Source organism: Rousettus aegyptiacus, unplaced genomic scaffold (assembly GCF_014176215.1).
Source record: "Rousettus aegyptiacus isolate mRouAeg1 unplaced genomic scaffold, mRouAeg1.p scaffold_m13_p_15, whole genome shotgun sequence".
NCBI classification, from domain to species: domain Eukaryota; kingdom Metazoa; phylum Chordata; class Mammalia; order Chiroptera; family Pteropodidae; genus Rousettus; species Rousettus aegyptiacus.
Window position 1 is genome coordinate 35,827,790 of NW_023416290.1, and position 7,759 is coordinate 35,835,548.

The following is a 7,759-nucleotide window of genomic DNA, read 5'->3' on the forward strand; positions in this document are numbered from 1 at the left end:
GCTTGGAGGTTAGCCACGACCTGAATTTCTACAGTGCTGAAATAATAAAGTGATTTTAGTTCCCCAACAAGTGTTTACTTAACATCTTCACTGTTGGCTCTAGGGTTGCACATGGTCCTAAGGGCCCCAGAGACTAAATGACTCCTCCAAGGTCATGATGCTGATAAAATGGACTAAAGCCCAGGCCTCCTGACTCCAAGAACAGTGATTGTTCAGGTTGCTTTCTACTCAGCACTGAAGGACATGTTTGGTATCCATATGGATATAAAACACAGCAAAATCAGAGCTGTACATTTATGACACTGCTCTGTTTTTGAGATCACCTTGATGCAGTACAGGGCAAAATTCCTCACACCGAGGGGTAGAGAACAAGCCCTGTACCTAGAGAAGAGGCAGAGAGTGAAGAAAGAATTCAACACACACGCCAAAGGTAGAGTCAAAAGGAAAGTTTATGAGGAAAGGGGTAACACTCCACATACACAGCATGGACTCCTATCAGAGGCAGAGAATGAGAGAGAGTAAAAGAGACAAGGAGAGGGAAAGAGTGAAGAGTACCGGGAGAAAGACACTGGGACTGAGGGAAAGACAAAGACATTGAGAGGTATGGAGAGAAAGACACTGAGAGGGACCTCAAGGGCTCAGGAATTCAGTTTATATGTCATTCTTTTGTTCCTGTGAGTTACAGCTTAAAGACTTTGTTTACCCGTTTCTTCCCATATGAACGTACAGTGAGGAAGGGGAAGAGTACCTTGATTGAAAAGGTAAGAATATGTGGTATGAAAGGCCTGCTGGCCGTTCTCAGCCTTTAATGCATAGGTTCCCTGTGGTTTTAGCCACAGGGAAAGAAAGATTTTATTTTGTGTAGGACAGCCACTTACGGACTCTGTTTTTCCTGTTTCCCCTTCACAGGTACGGGAGACGGGTGGTTAGCACTCCCAGCAGAAGTCTTCCTTTGTTCTGCAGGTGTCCTCTTGGCCTGGCTGCAGGGCTGATCAGCGAATCACAGTCTCTGAATGTAGCCTGATTTAACAGCTTAGTTCTCTTCCCTCCTCCCTACACTAACCTTTGCAGATGCTGTCTGTGTGCACTGGCTCTAGGCGTGCCCTTCGCCACTAGCCATGCCATCTTACCTGTGCTCCTCATGGTGATTATCCACCCTCCACATCCCCCAAGAGCTGCCCTTAATCCATGACTGGTAGGTACGGGGATGTGAACATTCCCTATAGGACAGCTCTGAGCTGAGATCCACCTCCTCAAGTCGCCCTTGCTTGGAGTTATCCCTTACTTGGTCTTCCTTTCTTTCCTGCCCCATTTCCTTATTTTCCTCATGATTTTTTCCTGGGAACACTTTATAATAAATTACTTTCATATGAATTTTCCGTGTCTCAGAATCCGCTTCCAGGAAATCCAAAGAAAAACCACCAACTCTGAAATTAAACAACAGCACAACAACAACAACAACAACAACAACAACAAGCCTCTTGAGCACCTACCAGGCAGCTGGGCATCAGAGAACCTTGGTTAAAATCCCGGATCGGCTACTGATTGGTTGTTTGATTAGAGACATGTTATTGAGCCTCCTCTATCTAAGTTTCCTTGTGTGTAAAAGAGAAAATAATCTCTCTCCCAAGGATATTAAGTGCTTGTTTTTATGCAGGCATGGGTTCAGGACTTGGCACTCAATTAGAGAAGAGACCAGGTCAGTGCCTTGCTGTGCGGTTTCAGTCAAAAAATTTGCTCAAGTGTCTGTCACTGATGCCTCTGACCACAGAGTGAAAAGAATTATTTTCAAACCTGGCTGATCAACAGGGCAAGAGAAATGGTACTTTTCTGTATCCCTCATAGGGCTAGACCGTAAAAAGTTTTGTAAACACTTGTTGACAGACTGGTGAACACAGCCAAATAAGCTCCCAGAGTGAACAGGTGCTTTGTAGGGGACACAGTGGAAGTAGAAGGAGCATCAAGCCTGAAATGGGGAGGGAAAAGGGGGGCCTGGTCCAGGGAGGTCCTGGGGAGCAGCTGAAGTTTCCTTAGGAGGATGGTTTTGGGGTGGGAAGGTCTGGGGGCTAAGTTGCATAGGTGAAACTGGATGAGGACAGGTAAACACCCAAGGAAGCCTCTCAAATGTTGTAATCCCTCACTGACTGCCAGACAATATGGTGGGTTCCTGTCAGAAACTTAATGGCTAAAAAACCCACAATATGCCCTATATTATAGGAGGAGCCTGCATTGACCAGCTGCAATGACTGGAATTCCCATAGTCAATCAAGCCTTTTGATTAAGGCAAAATTTCTTAATCCGGTCCCAAGGCCCAAGGACCTTGAATTCAGGGGGTCCTTGAACTTGGATGAGGAAGAAATTAAATCTTAATCGTCATTTTCATCTAACTGAAATTTTACTTACAAATGTAGTTCACAAACCTTAGCACTACCAAAGACTTTGTCATAAGTAGAAATTACACATATATTCATATAACATTACGGTCGTTGTGAATATTTCAAAATATTCTGAGGATATCATTTATACTCCTCTTATTTTGAAATTAAGACAAGTACTAGACCTGCCTCTGGTTCTTTTTTTCTAATGTAGCAATAAAGAAGAACGTATATTACTATATCACATTTTAAAACATATTAGGAGAGTAGTATTTTAATATAATTGGTTTCTTTTATATTTTATTTTATGTATTTAAAACGAGCATTCTAAAGAGGAGTCCAGGGAAGGAAAAAAAAAAAAAAAGAGTGAAGGCACTGAAAGCCACGGATAATAAAAGCTCATGAGTTACTGTTTCCCTCTAACACTCATCAGGCGAGCTTCGTTGCCCAGTGAAGAAAGGGTAACAGAAAAGGTAAATTCTGATGAGGGAGAGAGAAGACAAAGATGTGCTGTGGAGGACAGAGCTGGGTGTGAGCACCACACCTGGGGACTCTTCAGCGCCCTGGAAGGACCTGCTTCAAAAGAGAAAGGCAGAGGGTCTGGTAGCATGGCAACTTTCTTTCAGCAAACTGATTGTGGATTAAGGGATGAGTCAGCCAATGCAAGGGTGTGTGTTAAAAATACAGATTCCCAGGCCTCGGTCTGACCATGAGCATTTGTATTTTTAACAAGTACCCCAGAGGATTTGGGGATAAAACGTTGAGTAGGGGTCTTTCCTATATAAGAATGCTGGGTTCGAAGAAAACCCTGTAGCTTCGCAGGGAATGACTGGCTAGTCTTGACATCCTAATTTGTACCTGAATTCCCAAGAAATGGAGACTGAGATCCTGTAGGTTCTAATCCAGCCTCCTACTGAGGCAGCCGGACCTTCCACCTAAACAGAAATTTTAAATCCTATATGGTGCCATATTTTTCAAAGCCCCAGGTCTGGGCTTTCCTTGGACTAGATGAATCTTCTAAAGGTCTGTGTCTAATCACACTTCCCACCTAAGTTTTATAAAGACTGAAATATTTACTTATTAACATATGCTTATTATGTAAATTCCAATGTCCTAACGTTAGTGTAACTGAATGAAGTTTTTGTTTTTTGATTTTTTTTTTTAAGTTCTAAAGAGTAAATCCACAGTATGTTTCAAAGAGAGATTTAAATTGCTAATTTCCCAGCACTGGAATGTGAGGAAGGATTGTCACAGATTTAGCATGAAAGCCAAGTATGTATTTAACATTCCTAAGTAGTAACTTGTCTCTTCAGTTGCATTTTGGTTTGAGAAACTGTAAGAACAAATTCAGCAGGAGGGGAAACTTTATTTTAAAGGGAATAAAAATGCATGAAGAGCCTCTTGCCCCAGGGAGAGCTTTCTCTTTAGTCTCCCACATGATTTTGTACCTCTGATCACATCGGAAAGAATCTCTTTTTTTCCCAGTGCTGTCTGAGTTCTGCATTTCGGTGCCAAAACAAGGAAGTGAAGGGATACGTAAGACATACACGTAACAGAAATGTGAAGTACGAACATATCACCAGACAATGTATGTATCTTGGAACAAAGATATTTTTGTCTAAGGCTTAGAAAGTCATGCCAGGGATGCTATAAGGAATTAGAACAGTGTCTCTTCTTTCCCAAACCCAACGTTGCCACAGCCACTTCCTCAATGTTCATTCTCTTTTGAGTGGCCAAGAAGACATGACATTTTGACTGGTGACAAAACCTCACTGTGACATTTCTATGGCATAATTAGTGATAATTCAGTCTATTTTTATTGGACACCTTCCATGTGTCCCAGGATCTGTGTTCAGCCCTGTATGGACGTTGGCTCACTGACTCCTTACAATAGCTCCATTAGGTAGGTTTTATCATCTGTATTTTCCAAGAATGGGATTTTAAAGTGGCTGGCATACAGTAAGCACCCATTAAATGGTAGCTATTGTTTTAAATTATTATTAGTACTTCTAAGAAAAACTTCCAAAACAAGTGTTGGGAAGGATGCGGAGAAAAGTGGACCCTCATACATTGTTGGTGGGATTGCAAATTGGTACAGCCATTATGGAAAACGGTGTGGAGGTTTCTCAAAAAATTGAACATGGATATATCTTTTGATCTAGTAATTGCACTTCTGGGTATTTATCCAAAGAAAACCAAAACAATAATTCATAAAGCTCTATGTACCCTAATATTCATGACAGCACAATTTACAATAACTAATATATAAGAGCAACCTAAATATCCATATATAAGTGATTGGATAAATAATAAATTATGGTTCATATATACAATGGAATATTACTCAGTCATTAAAAAAAAAGAAAAGAAATTCTACCATTTGCACTGATATGGATAGACCTAGAGGTTCTTATGCTGAGTGAAATTAGTCAGACAAAGATAAATACCATATGATTTCACTTATATTTGGAATCTAAGGAACCAAAAGAACAAACTAATCGAAAACAGACTCACAAATATAGTGGACGATTTGGTGATGGACAGAGGGAAGGGAGGTTGAAAATCTGGGAGAATGGGATGAAGGGTTAAAGAAGTACAAATTAGTAGCAGTTGGACGGTCACGGGGATGGGGAGCATGGCAGAGGGAATGCAGTTAGCATTAATATGTAGACTAAGTGGAGGGCCAGTGGAGGGAGGGAGCAATTAAGGGGTTTGTTTTATGAACATATAGATGTCTAACCAATGTACTGTATACTTGAAACTAAAACAAATAAACAAACAAACAAATTAATAAAAACTTCCATCTGTGTGATCAAGATGACTGCAAACTCTTACTAGGTCCTTGGAAAAGCAGTTCAGTTTTTAAAGATGAAGAGGGGAAGGAGGCAAAGAATAGTCTAATATAAACCCAAGGTTGAAGGAAGAAAACTGTAAGGAGTATTTGGGTAATGAGGAGTAACTAGCTTGTTTGAATGGAAGAGTTTGTATAGAGGCATATTTGGAGCAATGTCTGGAAAGATAACTTTTGGTCTAGTTTTGGAGCCTTGTTAGGCCAGTAGTTTGGATGTGAATTTAAAGGCAATGGGAGCTCACTGGAAGTTTCTGATTGGGAACTGTTCTGGATTTGGTGGTGAAGGAATGAGCATGGAGAGAAATGCATTTTAGAAATATTGCAGTTTTCTAGGTATAAAGTGACAGAATCAGAATCTGAACTAGGATATTGGCTGTGAGAACAGAAAGGAAAGGGTGTGTGTGAAAGAAATTATGCTAAAGAACTTATTAGGACATGGAGTCAGGTAAAAGTTAAGGAAAATGAAGAAATCAAAGAGGAGTTCAAAATCTTAATCTTGAAAGAATTATAGCATCATTTCCAGAAAAAGAAGATGGCTTTCAGATATAAATTGGTAGGCCTGACTTTGAACACACAGGTTTTAATTAGAGTGAACCATCTAGATGAAACCATCCACTAAGCAGTTGCAAATGTGGAATGAGTGAATAGTTTAAATTCTAGTAGAATGGAAGAAACAGAGAATGAAAAAGTCATTCTTCGGGAAAAAAAATCATCTTTCAGGGGTAGAGGAGGAAGAGAGGCATTGTAGAAGGCAGGGGACATGTTTGACACCTAGAAAGAAAAACAGCGTAGTAAGCAAGTGTCAGGTAAGCCAAGAGAGGAGACAGATTCTAACCAGCAATGGAGGATGGTCAAAAAAGGAAGAGGACAGTGGTGGCCACTAGACATTTGTCGGGGACACTCACCTCCTGACCTTCCTGCTCTGAATGGCATCTAAGAAGGTTGTAGGGACTTAGGAGAAAGAGGAAAGCTTTGCGGAGTAAAGATTACAGGTCTTGCATTGATATTTGTATTCACAGCCCCAGAAATCAATCTCAGTCATGGTAGTAGCACTGTCTTTGAATACAGCAAGTCCATCATTTTATTATTCAAGTCATTGTCAACATCATTTTGAACCATCTTACAGCTTGGGCTGCAAGTACAGAAACACAGACTCAAACTGGTATTAACAATCAATTGGAAGCCCTGAGATAAAGTAGACATTGCAATTAGTTGATTAGTCGCTCAACTAAATCACTAAAGATGGCTTTTTTTTCTATTTCTCCTCTCTGCTATCCTCAGTGGAAGCTTCTTCATCAGGAAAGTTGCAAGATGGCAGCTACAGTTCCAGATACCACAACAGAAATATAACTAACTATTTGGAGGAAAAGGAGAAACCACCTCTTTTTGTAGCTCTCTCCTGGGAGTGAGAAAACTTCACAAAAGCCCCCCGCAGACTTCCCCTCGTGCCTCACTGGCCAGAATCAGGTTACCTGCAAACACTTGACACAATCATCGGTAAGAAATGGCATTGCCTTTGGAGGAATCAGACCCATTCCTGACAATTTCCTCTGAAATATTTAACTACATGAATGAGTGCTGAACAAAATTAGGATTCTCTTAGAAAAAAAAAAAAAAAGGAGCGAATGGGCCCTGGGTGGGCAGCTCTTAAATTGAGGGTACATTATCAGTCTCTAGGATTACAAGGAAATGTTTGCTTAGGATCTTTATCTAAAGGGACTTTTAATCTAGTTGGTGGTAGACACACCGACAAATGACAACAGAGTTTTTAGTACAAAGTTAGGCACACAGTAGGCACACAAAAGTATATACTGAATGAATGAACATATACCAGTACACTCGAAATGATAAATGAATAATACAACTGTGCTGCAGAGATTTAGAGGACTACTCGACAAGTTCTAGTTCAATGATTTATTAAACTTTGTGAGGTTTTATTAAAATACAGATATGTAGGTTACAACTCCAGAATTCAGTAATTTTCATGGGCCCTGATTACCTAATTTTTTATTTTTTATTTATTTTATTTTATTTTATTTTATTTTATTTTATTTTTTACGCCTACAGCATCTAGTTTGCCTAGGTAGTCTCCCATCCAAGTACTAACCAGGCCTGACCCTGCTTAGCTTCTGAGATCAGACAGGATCAGGCATGTTCAAGTTGGCATGGCCATAGACTATCTGCATTTTTAATAAGAATCCCAGGTGAGTGCAGTACAAGCTCCTCTGGTGTTAGGGAACTTTTTTGGTTGGGTTAGATAAGTATATAATTTTTTAAAAAATTATTTACTAAATCATCAATTTAAAGAATTAGCAGTTTACCTTCTGATATTTGTAAAGCAGTTGCTAGGATCTTTAAAATAGCATTTTCTAGTTCTAATCAAAGAACCATATGTACAAAGAGAACTCATGCAATTTTCCACTTTGGGGCCTGAACTTATTGACTGATGAAGAAAATGTGAATTATGTCTTAAACAGTTTTCCAAGTTTGAAGGCATTTTCTTTATTTATTAATAAAATCACATAAAATTATT

At 39.7% G+C, this 7,759-nt stretch overlaps 1 pseudogene; it reads right to left on the reverse strand.

Moving 5' to 3' along the window:
- Positions 1 to 7,284: 7,284 nt before the first annotated feature.
- Positions 7,285 to 7,403, reverse strand: LOC118612297 (annotated as a pseudogene).
- Between the last annotated feature and the right edge of the window lie 356 nt (positions 7,404 to 7,759).